Source organism: Fundulus heteroclitus, chromosome 4, assembly GCF_011125445.2.
Source record: "Fundulus heteroclitus isolate FHET01 chromosome 4, MU-UCD_Fhet_4.1, whole genome shotgun sequence".
NCBI classification, from domain to species: domain Eukaryota; kingdom Metazoa; phylum Chordata; class Actinopteri; order Cyprinodontiformes; family Fundulidae; genus Fundulus; species Fundulus heteroclitus.
This window is the reverse complement of record NC_046364.1, coordinates 18,411,584-18,427,899: the sequence shown is the minus strand read 5'-3', so window position 1 is coordinate 18,427,899 and position 16,316 is coordinate 18,411,584.

The following is a 16,316-nucleotide window of genomic DNA, read 5'->3' as shown; positions in this document are numbered from 1 at the left end:
CACCGTAGCGGCTCTTATTGACAAGCTGCCTCTGTTTTTCTATTGTCTTTTAACTTGACATGGCTAAGGTTTTTTTTCAACACTTATTGAGGGCGTTTAGGAAAACTTATGGCTTATCATAAAGTGGAACAACAGTGTCTGTTCACAGTGACGCTAATTTTACATCACAGTGGACTGACAAGGTGTTTACCAAAAAGAAAAACCGCCTCTGCTCCAAAATAAACACACATGCAAGCACAACTGAAACCTGCAGCCACTAACATGGACAAGTGCCAAATGTCTTCTGGAGACAGATTTATGGTCGGATGTGACAAACATTGACTTCTTTGGTTGCTATGACTAAAAGTGGGTTTTGAGGGGTAAGGATGAGGCTTTAAACTGAAGATTATATTGCCCGTTAAGCATTGTGGTGATAAGCAGCATGCTATGGGACAATTTAGCAATCGGGGGTACTGTTGAGTTGTACAAGGCGGATAGAATAATGACAAAGAAGGTCTACCTTCCTAAACTTTACATAAAATCAACAAGTAGCTTTTTTGAAACTTTGGAGTGATCTTGAGAACAGATTTGGTGGAATGGATAAAGCTTCTGGAATGGCCTAGACAAAGCCCAAACTCCAACTGTGCTAAATTCATTGGCTGTTTTTTTAATGTGGTCAAACTCCTGCCAGAATTATACATGAAGCTTATTTGTGGCTACAAAAAACAAAAAACAAAAAAAAAAACATATGGGTTCTCTTCAACTTTGTTTTTCAACTCTTCAACTATTTTATCTAAATATTAATGGGAGCAGTCTGTATTTATATTCTTCAGCCCGTATGGATTGGAGAAAATCCTCACGAGATTCAAAATTGAAGTCTCAGTTTATGCTGCATGATCAAGGCACAATAGAAGCACGACAGCTTAAATAATAAATGAAAAAGCCCTGAAGAAATCCTACCCTTGAAGAAAGCATTGCAAACCTTTGACAAGGAACTCCTGCTTAGGTACAGTATTTCCTGCTCTGTGGTGAACAATTTGATTCCCCAGGAACAAAAAACAGTAATTACAGGGCCACAGCAGACGCTGTTGTTTCTTGTGTCTGTAGAGCTAGTCAGTTCAATGCATAAGCTGCTGTAAAAGAGAAAAAAAAAAAAAAACATAGCCTGACGTGGTGTCAAACATAAAGGAAGGCTTTGTTGTGATGCCCTTCAGGTGTAGACAGTGAAGTATGCTGCCAGACGTGGTTCAAGCCGGTTCACTGTAGTCACAGTTTGCCTGCATGAGAAAATCAAATAAGCAGAGAAAATACAAGACATATGAAGGCATTCCTTTAAAAAGCATCTACGTCGTCTCCACAGCTCACGCTGACAAATTTCTCTCTGCCTTTCCGCGACAAAGTGAGGTCTCACGGTAGGTATGGAGTTGATTTCTTTGAAAGCTTCGTTGATGTGACAGACCAAAAAGGTCCCTCATCATGTCATCCTGGCCCACCCAGAAACGTTGGCGACTGACTGAATGCCACTGTTGCTTTTTTTTTTTTGTGCTTTTCTGATGCCGGTTCATAGCGTGATGGGTGGCGCAATCAGAAAGCAATACACATGGACCGTGGCTTGAATAGTCTTTGATGGTCTCGTTAACTCTTTGTATGCCGCTCTACCCGTCGGGTCAACCTAGGGTTGCATATCCTGCTCTAGTTTAATCAAGCTTTTTTAACAATATTAGCAGCCATGGTCTTTGCCTTTATTTTATTTTCCTATATTTTAATCATGTAAAGCACTTTGCATTGTCTCTGTACTGAAATGCGGTATACAAATAAATTTTCCTTGCCTTTTAATATGGATTTAACATGGGGTCAATAAATTTGTCCATACTATATGAGCATGTAAATGCAAAATAATTAAATAATCAGCTACCACAATTGTATTTGTTTATCAGATACTAAGGACAGGTGGCTATACACTGAACCATTGCTTTTCATTTAATCCCTTTTAAGAAGAAATGTAGCATTGTGGACTAAAACCAAATGTGTCTGTTTCTTTGTGTTTCTTATGTGCTTTTACAGCAGCAGCAGCTCCGTCTGCTCTCTCAGCCTGCACCAGTTTCCCGCAGGATCTCTGCTAGAGCTTTACTGCAGACAGTCTTTCAATAATTAACTCCAATCTGTAGAGGTCAAACACAGGGCAAATATGAAAGCTTGACTCAGACTGTAAGTGTGCAATGCGGAGCTTTCTCAACAAACATAGACGGATGGTCTGGCTGTTATTATCTCAGATTATCCTGTAACCTTCAATTGGTAATGGCTAGCAAGAATTTATTTATATCAGACTAAAGCTGTTTGCCTTTGGGGATTATTCAAGATCCTTTCGATGCTTTTCATTTCTTCAAGCAATTTGTAATTTTATTATTAAATAAATGTACATTTTTATAAAACTTAAAAAAAAAGAAAAAGTGTTTCCCTTTATAGTCCCATGAAGGGGAAATTTGTCTCTGTGTACCCCGTGCCTTAGGGAGCAGTGAGCTGCCAACATTTCGTGGTCGAAGGCCTTGCTCAAGGACTGAAAGTGAGAGACTGGTTTTCAAACTGGCAACCTTTGCAGCCTCTCCAAGAGGCAAATGCCTGGCTCCCTAACCACTCGGCCACCACTCCCATATTAACCCCCCAGTAAATGCTTTGAAGAAGTATAAATATAAACTACATACACATGTAATAGATTAGTTAAACAATACATAACATTTTAATTCGTTGTGTTTTTTAATTATTTTAGCATTTAGTATCTCCTGTGCTTCAGTCGATCATGAAATTAGTTTAACAATTTGATTTGTAAAGCCGGTTACCTGCAGATCAGACCTTCTCTAGAAATTGGAGATAAACAAAATTCTAATTTAGTTTATTTAATGTATTTATGATAAGATTATTAAAATTATCAAGTAAATAAACGTTTACCGAACATGTTACCCAGTCATAGAATCAGGGCACTTTTGATCTGAAACATAAGTACTATAAAATGTGCTAATATAAATGCTTCCTTTAAGCTGAGAATGTTGATTAGTTACAGTTAATAGTAGTAGTTAATTTAATGTAATTGGACCTGATTGGCCAAATCACTCATACAGTGAGGTCAAATTAGATTTTGCATATAGTGCCTGTGTGGAGTCCTTAATATCTCGCTTAAGCACTCACTATTTGCCAAAAAGGTTAAAAATCTAAATTATATGGCTTATTTACTTTGTCTTTACACATGCTTATAATAAAGTTATATCTCTGTTGAGGCTTGAAGAGCCTGTTTGTATGTGAGCTGTTTTAGCTCAACACTGCCATCTGTTGACTGGAGAGAATACTGACAGGCCAGATTCAAAATGACTGTATACTCTGCAGATTGTCTCACACTTTCAGTTCTAAAAATATTATTTCATTAAATACAACTGAACTTACTTCTGTGAGCAAACAGACATACGATGTGGATTTTCTTTTATTATTTACTCCAGGATGTTGGACTTTAGAAGCAGTTTATCTACGTATTTCTTGTAATTCAAGTGATCCACACTGCTGCAATCCAACACCATTGTTTGAGTGTTCATTAAGAGAAACATAGCATTAAATATATGTTTATTTAATTTACAGTATCCAGGACAGTATGTTTGTCACTTCCAGCATAAAACTGGTTTTATCTGCTTCATGATTCTTAGGCATGCTGCAGCATTGTTGTTGAGTCTTTGCATCCATATTTCTATTGTAGATGCAGTACTTAAATCTTTAAACAAGAATGTTTAGGGGTTTAATTGTCTTAATGTAGAGCAAATGAAGTATAATAAAATCAAGAAACAAAGTTTTGAAGGTATCAACCCACAGGCTTTTTGATCACAAAACACATACATCCCTTTAATGTTGTTGTACAGCTTGGACGTCTGTCCTAGTTTATTTCCTGAATTTCAAATAAAAAAAGATGGGACTATCACAGACTGGCATTCAGCAAAATCGGACTAACAAAAACATTCAAAGCCTGAGGGCTGTGGACTGGCAGCGGGCCTTTTTTCACAGCCACACCTGGACTACTGGGAGACCCGTTACCAAGATGCATGGGTGACCATATCCCAGGCTTACAGGTTGCAGTTCTGTCATTGGCCACCAACCTAATCAGGGACCAACGTGCCTTTGGTCACAGATCCTGAACAGGCTCAGGTCTTATTGTAGGAAATACAAACCCTTTTAGACAATGGGCTCATTATGATCATGCCACCACGTTCGCAAGCCAACAGGTTCTTTTCTGATACATAAAAAGGATTCCTCTCCTTGGTCAGTGCTTGACCTCAGGGGTCTGAATCTGTATCTGAAGGTTCTGTCTTTTTGGATGCTTTGTACTTCCAATGTCATTCAGGCCATATGTCTAGGAGAGTGGTTCATCTCCATAGACCTGAAGGAGGCCTATTTCCACGTCCCCAACAATTTAGGACAGAGGATGAGGTATCTGCGGTTCACCTTTCAGAGCATAGCCCTTGATTAGGTGGCCATCCTGGCACTGTCCGCCATGAAGAGGGGGGACAGGATTTAGTTTCTGCTCCCCTCTTTTCATCCCGGTGGTTCATTGGCCTCCACATGGACACCTTGTCCCCAGGTGTACGCCGCTTCTCAATCCTTGGAGAGACAGCAGGCATTTGCGGCACTGCAGACTCCACGGCTTGATCCCTGCAAGGCGAGAGGTGGTGATGGCAGACACAATGCTCCTGGGATGGGGACCAGTGACAGTGCAGTCCATCCAGGGGCTGTGGGGCCCAAAACAGAGGCACCTGCACATATATGTCTGGAGTTGCAGACTATTAATTGGTACTGGTGGTAAAGATAATCCGGGATTGGTTAAAGAAGGGCCATGTAGAGCTTTTTGCCTCAAGGGCAAAAAAGCTTTCCTTGGAAAAGGCCAGCTCAACCGTGAGGGATGGATGCCTTTGTCAACACCTAGCTGGGTGTCCTAATGCTTTTCTGCCCTTCCCACTGATACTTCCCACTCTTCAACAGGTGAGCTTTTTGACTCAAAATGTTCTCCTAGGGGCTCTCAAGTGGCCCATAAGGGTCTGGGTCCCCAGATTCCTTTACCTTTTGGATGGGGAACCGTTGCAGCTTCTGGTGAGGAGGGACGTGTTTTCCCAGATGGACAGGAAGGTTTGGTTTCCATCCCCAGGCAGTCTGCTGCTCACAGGCTGGCCACTGAGGGGAGCAGGTAGCACATAATGGGTCTGGGGGCCTCAGTCTGGCAGACAGACACTAAAAAATGCCATTGCTCCTTCAACATTATGAACTTATGCTGATTGTTGTGGGAGTTTCGCAGCATAATGCAGTGACAGGAGTTTGCAGACAGTTATTCACTTCCTGCGTGACATTCTAAGGCACCTTCTATGTCTGTTTGACAAGGGATGGGCATTGGAGCGATTTCAGCGATTGTTACATTGATAGCATGTGGGTGAGGCCACACTACTGGGTGACACAATTTCTTTTAGGGGCAAGAAGGCTGTGTCCTTCCAGACAGAGACTCAGAGTCAAGCTTTGAGTCAGCCACTCTTTGAGCAATGTGGGAAGCCCCCTGAAACTGGTATCTCTGAAAACGGCCTTTCTATTGGTAGTGATCACAGCTAAACAGGTCAATGAGCTCCATGTACTTGCGGTTGCCCCTACCTGTCTACGTTGGAAGGAAGCCAGCAAAACATCGCCTGTTACCTAATGCTATGTCCCCCTGCTATATGAACGTGGTGATCCAGCTTGGGGCATACTGCCGGCCCTCCTCCATCCTGGTCCGAGGAACAGTGGTTGGCAAAGTTGCTGTGCCCGGTCGAAGCACTACAGCTGCACATTGCAGCTACAAGGCAATGGAATTGGGTAGTTAATACAATTGTGCTTGCATATAGATCGATGGGTGCTTCCTTAGGTGTTTTATGCCCTTCTACCAGGAATGTGACAACTTGTGATTGTGATTTTTGAAACATTTAAAAATCTTTCATGATATTTTTTATGTTTTAATGGGTGTATAAAGCCAGAACTGGCCCAAGGCAAAAGCAAACTAAGCTCCTGCTTAGGACCCCCAAACCATCCTGGGCATCCATAAATGCTTTGATTTTATACCAGGCCATTGAGTTAACCTTTTCATTTGTTTCTGGAGAATGAAAATACTATTAAATTTGATTTGGCAGTTTAAGCTAGAAAAAAGTGTAAATATGTAAAATTGAGATTTTTATTAATTTGATTTGTAAAAGGCCAAAGAATAATCTTCATCGTTTGATTGTTGTGGCACCATAGTTACAATCCAATGGTACTAAAGTTTAATCTTTAGTTTGCGTTAGAGCTCAGTCTGTTCACAAATACATCTCATCAAATAATAATGCTTATCGTTTAAGGTCAGCCAAATTCATATTGGCCCCCTCTCCTACATACCACCAGATCTGTATTGAAACATTGTTGGTGGTGGCGATTAACAGGAAGAGGGAAGGGCCCCAAATCAAATTCTGCTTAAGGCTTTAAACAACCTTAAGGAGAAAAAACCACAGGAATCACCTCAAGGAAGAAGAAAACGATCAGCCACAAAACGCTTTAGTGAACTCTTAATGATAGAAGAGTCATTTTACTCTGGACTTAAGAAACAGAGACCCATTTAACTTGTTTTGGAAGAATATTTCAACAACTTAATGAAAGAAGAAAAATCCAGAAGCATCTTATAGCAATTATTCCAGCATGTTATGACATATTTCTGTCCAATAAATCTCCAGTTGTGCTTTGACACACATAAAGTAGAATCACTCTTTTTACAGCAACGTATCTTTTGTTTATCACTATTAGTGGTAATAAGGCGGTTGGTGTGGAGCGGTCTGGGTCTCCTGCAGGTAATTGTGTTTAAATGAACGAGAGCTCCATCTATTGACGGAGAGAAACGTTCCTCTGCTGACGGGAAGGGAGCGGACGCGTGGGCGAGAAGATGAAATGATGAGACCTGTCAGATCAGGCTTCCTGTGAAGGTCACTTTAGACCCGGCCATGTTGTTGGTAAACAAATCCATCTCAGCAAAGGTCACCAGTTGTTTCATGGCATTTTCTCTCACTTTATCTCCTCTTCTGTTTCCTCCACTGTCTCCACTTCTTCCGTTTACTTATTTGGCTCCAGCTCTCTCTTACTTTCCTCGCGTTTTTTGTGTCTCGGGCCCGCAGACTGCAGCATTTTCAGCAATCTGTACCCTCCAACCTGATTGCCCGGCCGCGGGGTGGCTACATTACAGATGTCTCTGGATATGCCAACCAAGATGGGCGCCCGCTTCCTCCAACCGGCTGCTGCTGGCTCTGCGCCCGCACGTAGCCCTCTCTCGCACGCGCGAAGGATGCGCAGAGCTGGCCAGGACTCATCCGCCTGTCAGCTGCACACAGGCGCAGGAGAGGAAGTGTCACATTGTGAGAGGACATTTTGTTTCGACAAGATTCAGAAGCACCTGGCCAGAACTTATGTTCAGTCCAAAACATGCCTTTAAATGTGGAAACGTAGGGGGGGGAATGAGAGATTTATGCCCCTTGGGTGATTTGCTTCTCTCGTTTCCTGACAATATGTAGCAAAGCAAGCTTTCCAGCAATACTTTCGAGATCTACCTTGTACACTTCCATTGCCAGAGAGAACAAGGAGAATGAGTCGGGGCCTCTGAAAGCACGGAGAGTGTGAAAAAGAAAAGCGGAGGAAGAAAGAGGCAGCAAGGGAAACATATTTACTGACATCCATGGGCTGTCACCGCTCTGATTAATGGCAGCTGGAATACCTGCCTGGTGAAAAGGTGTTGTTGGGGTGTGGAGAAAGCCCGGGCGCTGACCCAGAACTAATAGCATTCGACTTGAACAAGCTGTCCAACCTGAGAGCGCTGAGCTCCTGCTGGCGCCCGTGCTGCACCGGGCTGGAAACCAGACAAATAAGAAAACTTTCAGATGGGAAACAAAGTAGGTGTTTAGGCTCAACCTTTGAACTTTAAACACTCGGCCTGACTTAACGGCATGAAATCACTTTGTTCACCCATCACACTATGCAATACTTACTCTCAACTTTTGAGCGGTAAATTACCATCGAGGGCGGCCATCTTTAACGAGTAGGGAGCCGGAGGAACGAGAGATTTACCTGCCCGCATGTATTCACACGTAAATTAGATTTACAGCGCATGCAAAATACAAATGTATTGAACCCCTCTGGCATTTTTCATGCTTTGTGTCATCACAACCTGGAATTAAAGGGGATTGTTTGCGAGTTTCTACCATTTCATGTACAGAAAATTCAGTAAAACTATATTGTGAAGCAAACAACAAATAGGACAAGATAACAGAAAACCTCAGTCTGCATAAATGTTAACCACCTTTAAAGTCAGTACTTTGATCCTCAAGCATAACCACAGATTCTCAAGTGGATTGGGGTGTGGACTTTGACTAGGCCATTCTAGCATATTTAAATGTTTTGTCTTAAACCACTCTAGTGTTGCTTTAGCAGTATAATCTGAGCTGTTGCTCTGCTGGAAGGAAAACACTCATCCCAGTCTCAAATTACAGGCAGACTCAAGAATCTCCCTGTATTTATCACCATCCATCTTTCCCTCAACCTGGACCAGTTTATCAGTCCCTGCGGCTGAAAAAAATCCCCACAGCATGATGCTGCCACCACCATGTTTCCCTGTGGGGTTGGTGTTCATGGGGGGGGTGGGATGTGCTGGGTTTCTACCTGACATAACCGTCTCTTTGGTAGCCTAAAAGTAAAATTTTATCCTCAACTGACCACAGTACCTTCCTCCATACAATTAGGGAGAATAAGTGTGTCTTTATTTTTAACACTAAGGTATGGCTTTTTTCTGGCCTCTCTTCCATAACGAACAGCTCTATGAAAAGTACTTCTTATCGTGGTCTTACTTTATGATTAAAATAAAATCCATTACTGTAGAGCATCAAACAGTTGTTGACATTTTTCTGATCATTTCTGATGAAGCTGTCAGTGGGCTGAAGGAGTTGGAGTATTGAGCGTGGCACCAACAGTCATATGGTTTTTATGAAAAGACGTGATCAACACTATGCTTGAATACTTTCCCTCATCTGGTTCTTTTTACTATCTAAACAATCATTTCATTCATTATTTGCGATTGTTGTTTTTCCTGTTAAAATCCATATGCTTCTCTCCACAGTCGCCACATGCTTGTTTAGTAAGTAAAAAGGTACGTCAAAACCAAGATACAAGGCAAACTGCTGGTTTCCTTGACAACTTTTTTTTTTTTTTTGATCGTGTGATTAACTGCGTCATAATATGATTAGATGGACTTGAACTACGTGCGTCTGGATTTGATTCTGGATCTCAGTCTACAGGATTGAAACGAGCTGAACCGAGCTGAATATGCATCTGAGCTGGACGGGATTATCTGTACATGTTTGTAACTCGGACCTGTTTGTCTCAGAATGCCTTGAAGACTGCGTTTCTTGGAAAACAGTGTTCTGTAAATAAACGCTGAACTGAGTTTCTGCGCCAACCGGTGCAGTCGCTGCTTCTGCTATATGTCCCCCTTTCATGGGTCACCCATGGATATTAAGTCAAAGTGATAAGCCCAGCCTGCGCCAGCTCTGTGGCAGACTGCTGATCTGTTCATGGCGCTGCTGCGTCGTGCGTCACGACGGAAGCTGGAACACACTCCAGCTCCTTTCTGTTCATTAACGCCAACATTTGTTCAGACGGTTATGAAAAACTAATGAATTCATAAACCCCTTTATCTTTTCTCTCTCCAGCCCCCATGTTGCTATTTATCATACCCTTTCCAACTATTATCATGCAGCATTTTAATGTATTTAAATCTGCCATGAACATATCCTCCACCCCCCGCCCTGATGACCACTAAGGGGTTCCATGAGCTCTTCCTCACATTTCCCCTCAAAAAAAAAAAAAACAGCTCAAAAAAAGCTGGGGTCTTGCATGAAATAATCTGCAGAGTGCTTGCCAGGAACATCATCCTGCCGAGGCTGTTTTTGCTGAGGGCAACAGAAAGCCCAACAGCTGGGACATAATGAAGCTTTCAGGCACTTGTTCTCCCATCATGTAGCGCCAGCCCCTGTCTGCTTCCACCAGATGTTCCATGTTTTCCCTCCAAGAGTCTCTCCTGCCAAAATCACGGGGACAATCACGAGCATCGCGGGAACTAGCTAACTCCACAGTCAGTTCATGATCATAGGGTGATCGCTGGGTTAATTGCTTGTTTCGTGTTTACTGGATGAGGCCCTGTCACTCAGTTGTCATATTCTGTGTTGTCGGAGGTGCTTTTACCAGCCTCAGGTCTGGTGTCAGTCTGGAGTAAATACACCAAAGCTGTTTGATTTACACCCAGAGTATGGTAGATGTGACTTTGAAATTAGAAACTTAACTTTATGTTGATGCAGAATTATATTTTAAAGGTCAGATTGTCATCTCTGGTTGTACTCACTGAATGCAGTATGTGAGCGACAGAACAGAATCCTGCATGACTCAGCAAATATGGCTGGCACTGTTCAAAGAGAAAATGTTTTTATATTCCTCTGGGACACATAAGTTTTCATCACCTAAAACATACGAATTAAGCCTCAGATACCAACAAGTGATAAGCTGAAAACTCACGGTAAAATAAAAATACACGAGGATTGAAAGTTAAGTTCACAAGAGGCACAAGGGTGGAGCTGACCAGCTGGTATCAGCCAACACCATGGTAGAAGAGCGACTTTTACACTGCAAAAATAGATATAAAAATAAGTTGAATTTTCTTAAAATGAGTGTATTTGTCCTTGATTTGAACAGGTAAATAAGATTATATACCAATGGAATGAGTATTTTAACCCCTAAAATAAGATAATTAGATATAATGCACTTGAAATAGAGGATGGAGATGAATTGTTCCTATTTTAAGTGCAAAACTCTTATTCCATTGGCAGATCGTCTTATTTAGCTGCTCAAATCAAGGACAAATACACTCATTTTTAAAAAAAGTTGACTTATTTCCAGTTCAGTTTTTGCAGTGTAAAAGGTTCTGGAGCCATTCCAGTTGCATTAGAGTTGAAAGCGGTTCACCCTTAAAATGTTTGAGACAGCGTTTAAGTCTGATAACTTTAACAGACATCTGCCATCTGATTGGCCGAGGTCGTGGAGGATGCAGCTCTTCTGCAGGAAAAACCGCCTTTGAAAATGATCTTGATGAAACTGATCAGCCACTTGGTTTCTACAACAACTTTCTCAAAATAATTGCTGGAGATCTTCACTGATGAAACCTGGCCTTTCCAGTCTGCCCTGGTCTTCTTTATGAGTTTATTGTTCATGTGTTTATTGTTGCTAAACTTTACTGAAATCCACTCGGTTATCTCATCGACGGGTGAAACTGTTTTCTGCCACCATACAGAGCACAAGTCAATGCCTTTGGCAGAAGAACTTGAACAAAAACATGTAAAGCAGCAGGATAACACCTGCAAGAAACATGCAAACAGACATACTTAAAAGGATTCTGATCACTTGCCTTATGCCTTGTGTGATGTCACGAGATGCATGTGCGAGCTTGTTATCGAGAGGGTAGATTTTATCTTTATTAAATAATGACATGCAGCACTTTATGCACAAAACTGACCATAACATGCTGTATAGATGATCATAAATATCTAAAGTTAACCAGATTGACTGCAATAATCTGTGGGTAGTAGCTTTAAAGGGTGAATGACAGTCAGGATAGAAGTGTATTTGTTCCACACCTTGGCACACTATAGCTTCTGTCTGATGGAAACCAGCTGATCTTATGTCGTGGGGATACTTAAGGGTGCGCTCATAATTATATTACATCTTGATATCGTCTTGTAACCGTTTATGTTTTTAGGAATTAGAAGTTCCAGGCAGCACACTTTGTTTTGCTGCATTATTTAATCTTCTAAACGTAACTGGGGTCCTACCGTTGAGTTCATCCACCTTTTTAGGCCTGAATGGTTCATGGGTTCGAGTTAGGTCTGGACGGGACTGAAAATGAGGAAAAACGTCCAAACATACATTTTGAAAGCTCTTCAAAAAGCCTGAAAAACTGTTGACAACACCACCTTATTGAGACCACGTCAAAATCAGACTCTTTCCCATAAACAAAAACAAAGAAATGAAGGATGACTTGAGAGATTTAAAAATACCTTTTTAGCGAACCGACATCATCCAGTCTCTCCCATTCACCCAGCATTGTGTTACAGACTAAATTAATTAATTGAAACTTTTACATGTGTAATTAATTCATATCATTTATGCTTCTCTCCGGTCCTGCAAAACCGATCATAGTCATCCCTTGTTTTTCTTCCAGGGAAATAAAAAAATATCACTTTGGGCCATCCTGTCACTGATCGATGCACTTTTAGCTGTTTAACATCTGGCGAGCCACTGGAAACTGGCTTATACGGCAACACTGCGTTGCCATCATCCTCCCGTCATTAGCTTCCTCCATTGCCCCGGGGTTCATGATGTCGTTAGCTTACATAGAGCTGCAGTAAAGTGGCGTAACATGACGTTTCTGAGCCTCTTTTATTGGAGTAGCCTGCTATGCAGCCGGCTTGTCCTATTTCACGGACACCACAGGGAAATGAGACCTGATGGGAGTGGGGGCTTGATGACATGAGGGTTTAAAATTTCTTGCAAATTTAATCAGGGGATTTGCCAAATAAAGAGCGATGAGCAAGCTTGTAAATGCTTTCAACTGGTGGTCTAACATTTGTGTTTATGGGTGAAAATTAAAATGAAATTGACTTAATTGTTATATTTGTTTTTTTATTTGCTTGGACGTGTGCAGCCGGTCCATTTTCGGCTGCCGTTTTTGCAGCTTTGACCCTCCACACCATCCCCTCCATGTGGCACAGAAAGTTTAAATGAGAAGTGGGAACTTGCACCGTTGCTGCAGTAGTTTTAATCAAATGTGCAGTCAAAATAATTAGACTCAATGACGGAAATTATGTAGTTGTAATTACAAACAGATGGGCGCCTTTATTTGCACTTAAGGCGACAGTGTGCATGGGAAATGCGGTGTGAACGAGAATAATTAAGAAGTTTAAAGTCCTGTTTTTCCAAATTGTGGTTAAATAATCAAAGGGATGATGTACATTTGTTTCAAATTAATTGTATGAATGCTTCGCCGTGAGCGGCCACTGCCTCTGAGCGTTAAAACAGAGACGGCAAACTTTTTTTTATTTTTTTGTTCCTTGAAATTTTCCAAGACTTTGTTTTGTAGAGGGAAGCAGCCCGCAAAGGCTGCGGTGCCTCCTGCTGGGATGTTTCACGACACCCGAGGGCTCACTGGGGAGACGGTAACTCATCGACCGAGTCGGACTCTATACTGCTGGTGTTCGCGCAGGAAAACATTCTGTAAGTATGAGCACTTTAACACAATTCTGGCAACGGAGAACTTCTAACACAATAAGGAAAGGGTAGAAATATTCTTGTCATTCTGGATGTGCCTAATAAATGAATAAATACTTAAAAAAATATATGAATATTGGAAGAAAAAAAATAGATGTGCATAAAATACACTGAAACCAAAATACTGCCTTTTCCGGAATAAATTCAAAAAGCTCAAAAAAGAATAAACATCCAGTCCAAACAGAGGTGAAGTTACAAAGTGCAACCTATTATATTTATACCATGCACACTAGTTTCATATAGGATGAAGAAAACACATTTTTAAGGTCTTTTAATTATTGTCAAACCTATGGCAACATGTATATGGAACTAAAATGTAAAATTGAGAATCGCTGTATAAAAATCTTGCTGCACTGCATGTTTTATGACGCAAATAAGACATATATGTGCAGATTGACCTTTTAACCCGCTTGTTCAGATGTCAGGGCAGCAGCAGTCTGCACATGGGGGACTTGTACGCAGTTCCCTCGGTGGCCAACAGAGGTCACCTGGAGCTGCTGTTTTAATGAAGTGAGCCCGTCCTCTGCACCTGACCCCTGCTGAGCCCTGTGAGCTTCAGTCCCCCCCCCCCCACAAAAAAATATGCTTTAGTTTGTGAAAGTCTCACTTTGAGCCATCATCAAACAGCTTGTGCCTTATTTTCAAGCTCTGTGATTCAGCAAACCTGCAAGCACCGCTGTGCCTTATTTATGCTGCTGGACGGTACACATGGCGGTTTAGCTGAAGGGGTGAAAAACAGAAGTTCCTCCTCCTCCTCCTCCTCCTCATCCTCCCCAGGTTTCCTCCATTGGTTTTTGGTGCTCTAAAGCGACTCTGCGCCAGAAGAGCAACCCTAGACGAATCACTGTTTGCTGAAGCTGCTGTAGGCTGGCACAGGAGACAGAAGGGAGAATTCCTCGTGGATCAAATAAATACAGATGTGAAGTAATTAGCTGTATTCCCAAGGAGCCTATTGTGAGCATGTTAAAGATGTTAGGGATCAGCTGGCTTTCCCACAAGCAGCTTTGATTGCTTCTAATGGGGACAGAGAGGAGGTGGGTCGCAGTCCACCAGGCTTTTTCATGCGTCATGTGTCCGACGTACGGGCCAGGACAAATTAATAGACAGCTGCAGGTTAAACATGAATTGACTTTTATGGACCATGATTTACAATATTTACTGCAAAAGTTTTACATCGATCCTAGCATCGCAGGCCCCATTTTAACAGCAGTCTGCAATATTTTCTTCACGGGACCAGACGCCTCCAGAAAGTTTCCAAACTTGGAGAACAGTTGGAGAAGCGTGGGTCACTGGTTATGTCAGAGTGACGCAGAAAATCAAAGAAAAAGAAGAGCAGAAGGTTTGATGAAGCTGCTGTCCTAATCAGGGGGTGAGGACAGGAGTGAGGGGTGTTTAAGGTAAAAAATAATGACAGGAGTATATAAATATTGCAAATTATAGAAGTGTGTCATTACCTATTTTAAATCGATGTTGATATAAAATTGAAGATTGTCCTTTACTGTAGTGTATAGTGTATAGTCATTCTCATTTTTATTATATTTTGCTTCATAGTATTCAGACTTTCTTGTTATTTTTAAAGTTACCATGGTGTGAGAACAAATAGTTTGCTGAAAGATGGGCATACAATGAATCACATGCTGCCATGATCATACAGAAAATACATTTAAAACATACTCCACAGACAGACCTTAAGAAAACCCAGAAAATTACTGGTCAAGACTATTTTAAACGATTACAAGCCCTTTTAGCTCATCCACAGTCATGTACTAGAAAATTCAAACGGTGTGCGTCTGTAGGCATGTTTCTGCATGGTGGTGTATGTATCCTCATATGTATTTGTTTTCTTTTAATGAAGAAGTTCATAAATTACTACAGAATAATTAAGAGCACATTTTATTAATCAATCCTCTTTCTGAGGTCAGAAGAAAAAAAAAGTCACTCCAACAAACAATATGGGGCATGGGGTCTAATTTGTGAATTCATTTATTTTCTCTCACTGCTTGAGGTGAGATTTACAGAGCAAATATAAGTGGGTGTGGCTGCAAGTTTAGATGTAGTTGATTAGTTTTACTTACGTATAGGGCCTTGCAATAAATCGTGATTTAATTATTTTTTTTTAAAGAAATATAAGGTGAGGCTATGTCATTTATATTGAGATGGTCTATGATGCATTATAGTTCTACTATTCTATATTACAGTAGGTTATTTTTTCATCTGTTTCTCATATTTATCTAGAGCTGTTTGTTAAAAAATGTGCCTGTGAGATATTCGGGATAAAGCTTTGATTCTAAGATGTCTTTTCATAATTACTTTATAAAATTAAAAACAAAACCATCTGTCGTCTTTCAGCCTAAAAATATTGAGATATTATTGTTGGTCCGTATCACCCAGCCCTACTTATATTACTCCAATTCACAGCAAACATCATCACAAGAGGATCCAGAACCAGCGACATACAGTTCTTTTTGCTCCAATTCATGCTCATTTTGACTCAGTTGAAAACGTCTAACTTTAACCTCCCCCGACCAATATTACCAATATTACCAATATTACCCAGTCACAACACAGTTCAACCATTCAGTCAAATGGAAAAAAAAAAAAACGACAAATCTCCTGCCACAACAGATGCTCTAGTTTTCACTTCATCTCCAATTCATCACATCGGCCCCAATAATAAAGACTTCAAAATGAATGAAAAGCCGCTTTCATCTTTACCTGAGAAACAGATGTAAAAGAAAAACGTCTGTGCTAAGTGTGTCATCGTGTAACAAAAGCGGAGTTTATTTCCCACATGATGGAGCCATTACCATTAATGCCACTTCCTTGTGACAGTAAAACCCACTTTTTTCACTCTTGCAATTATAGCCCCCTTCAGTGGGGGGTTTATTTATGTCCAGCAGTTAGCA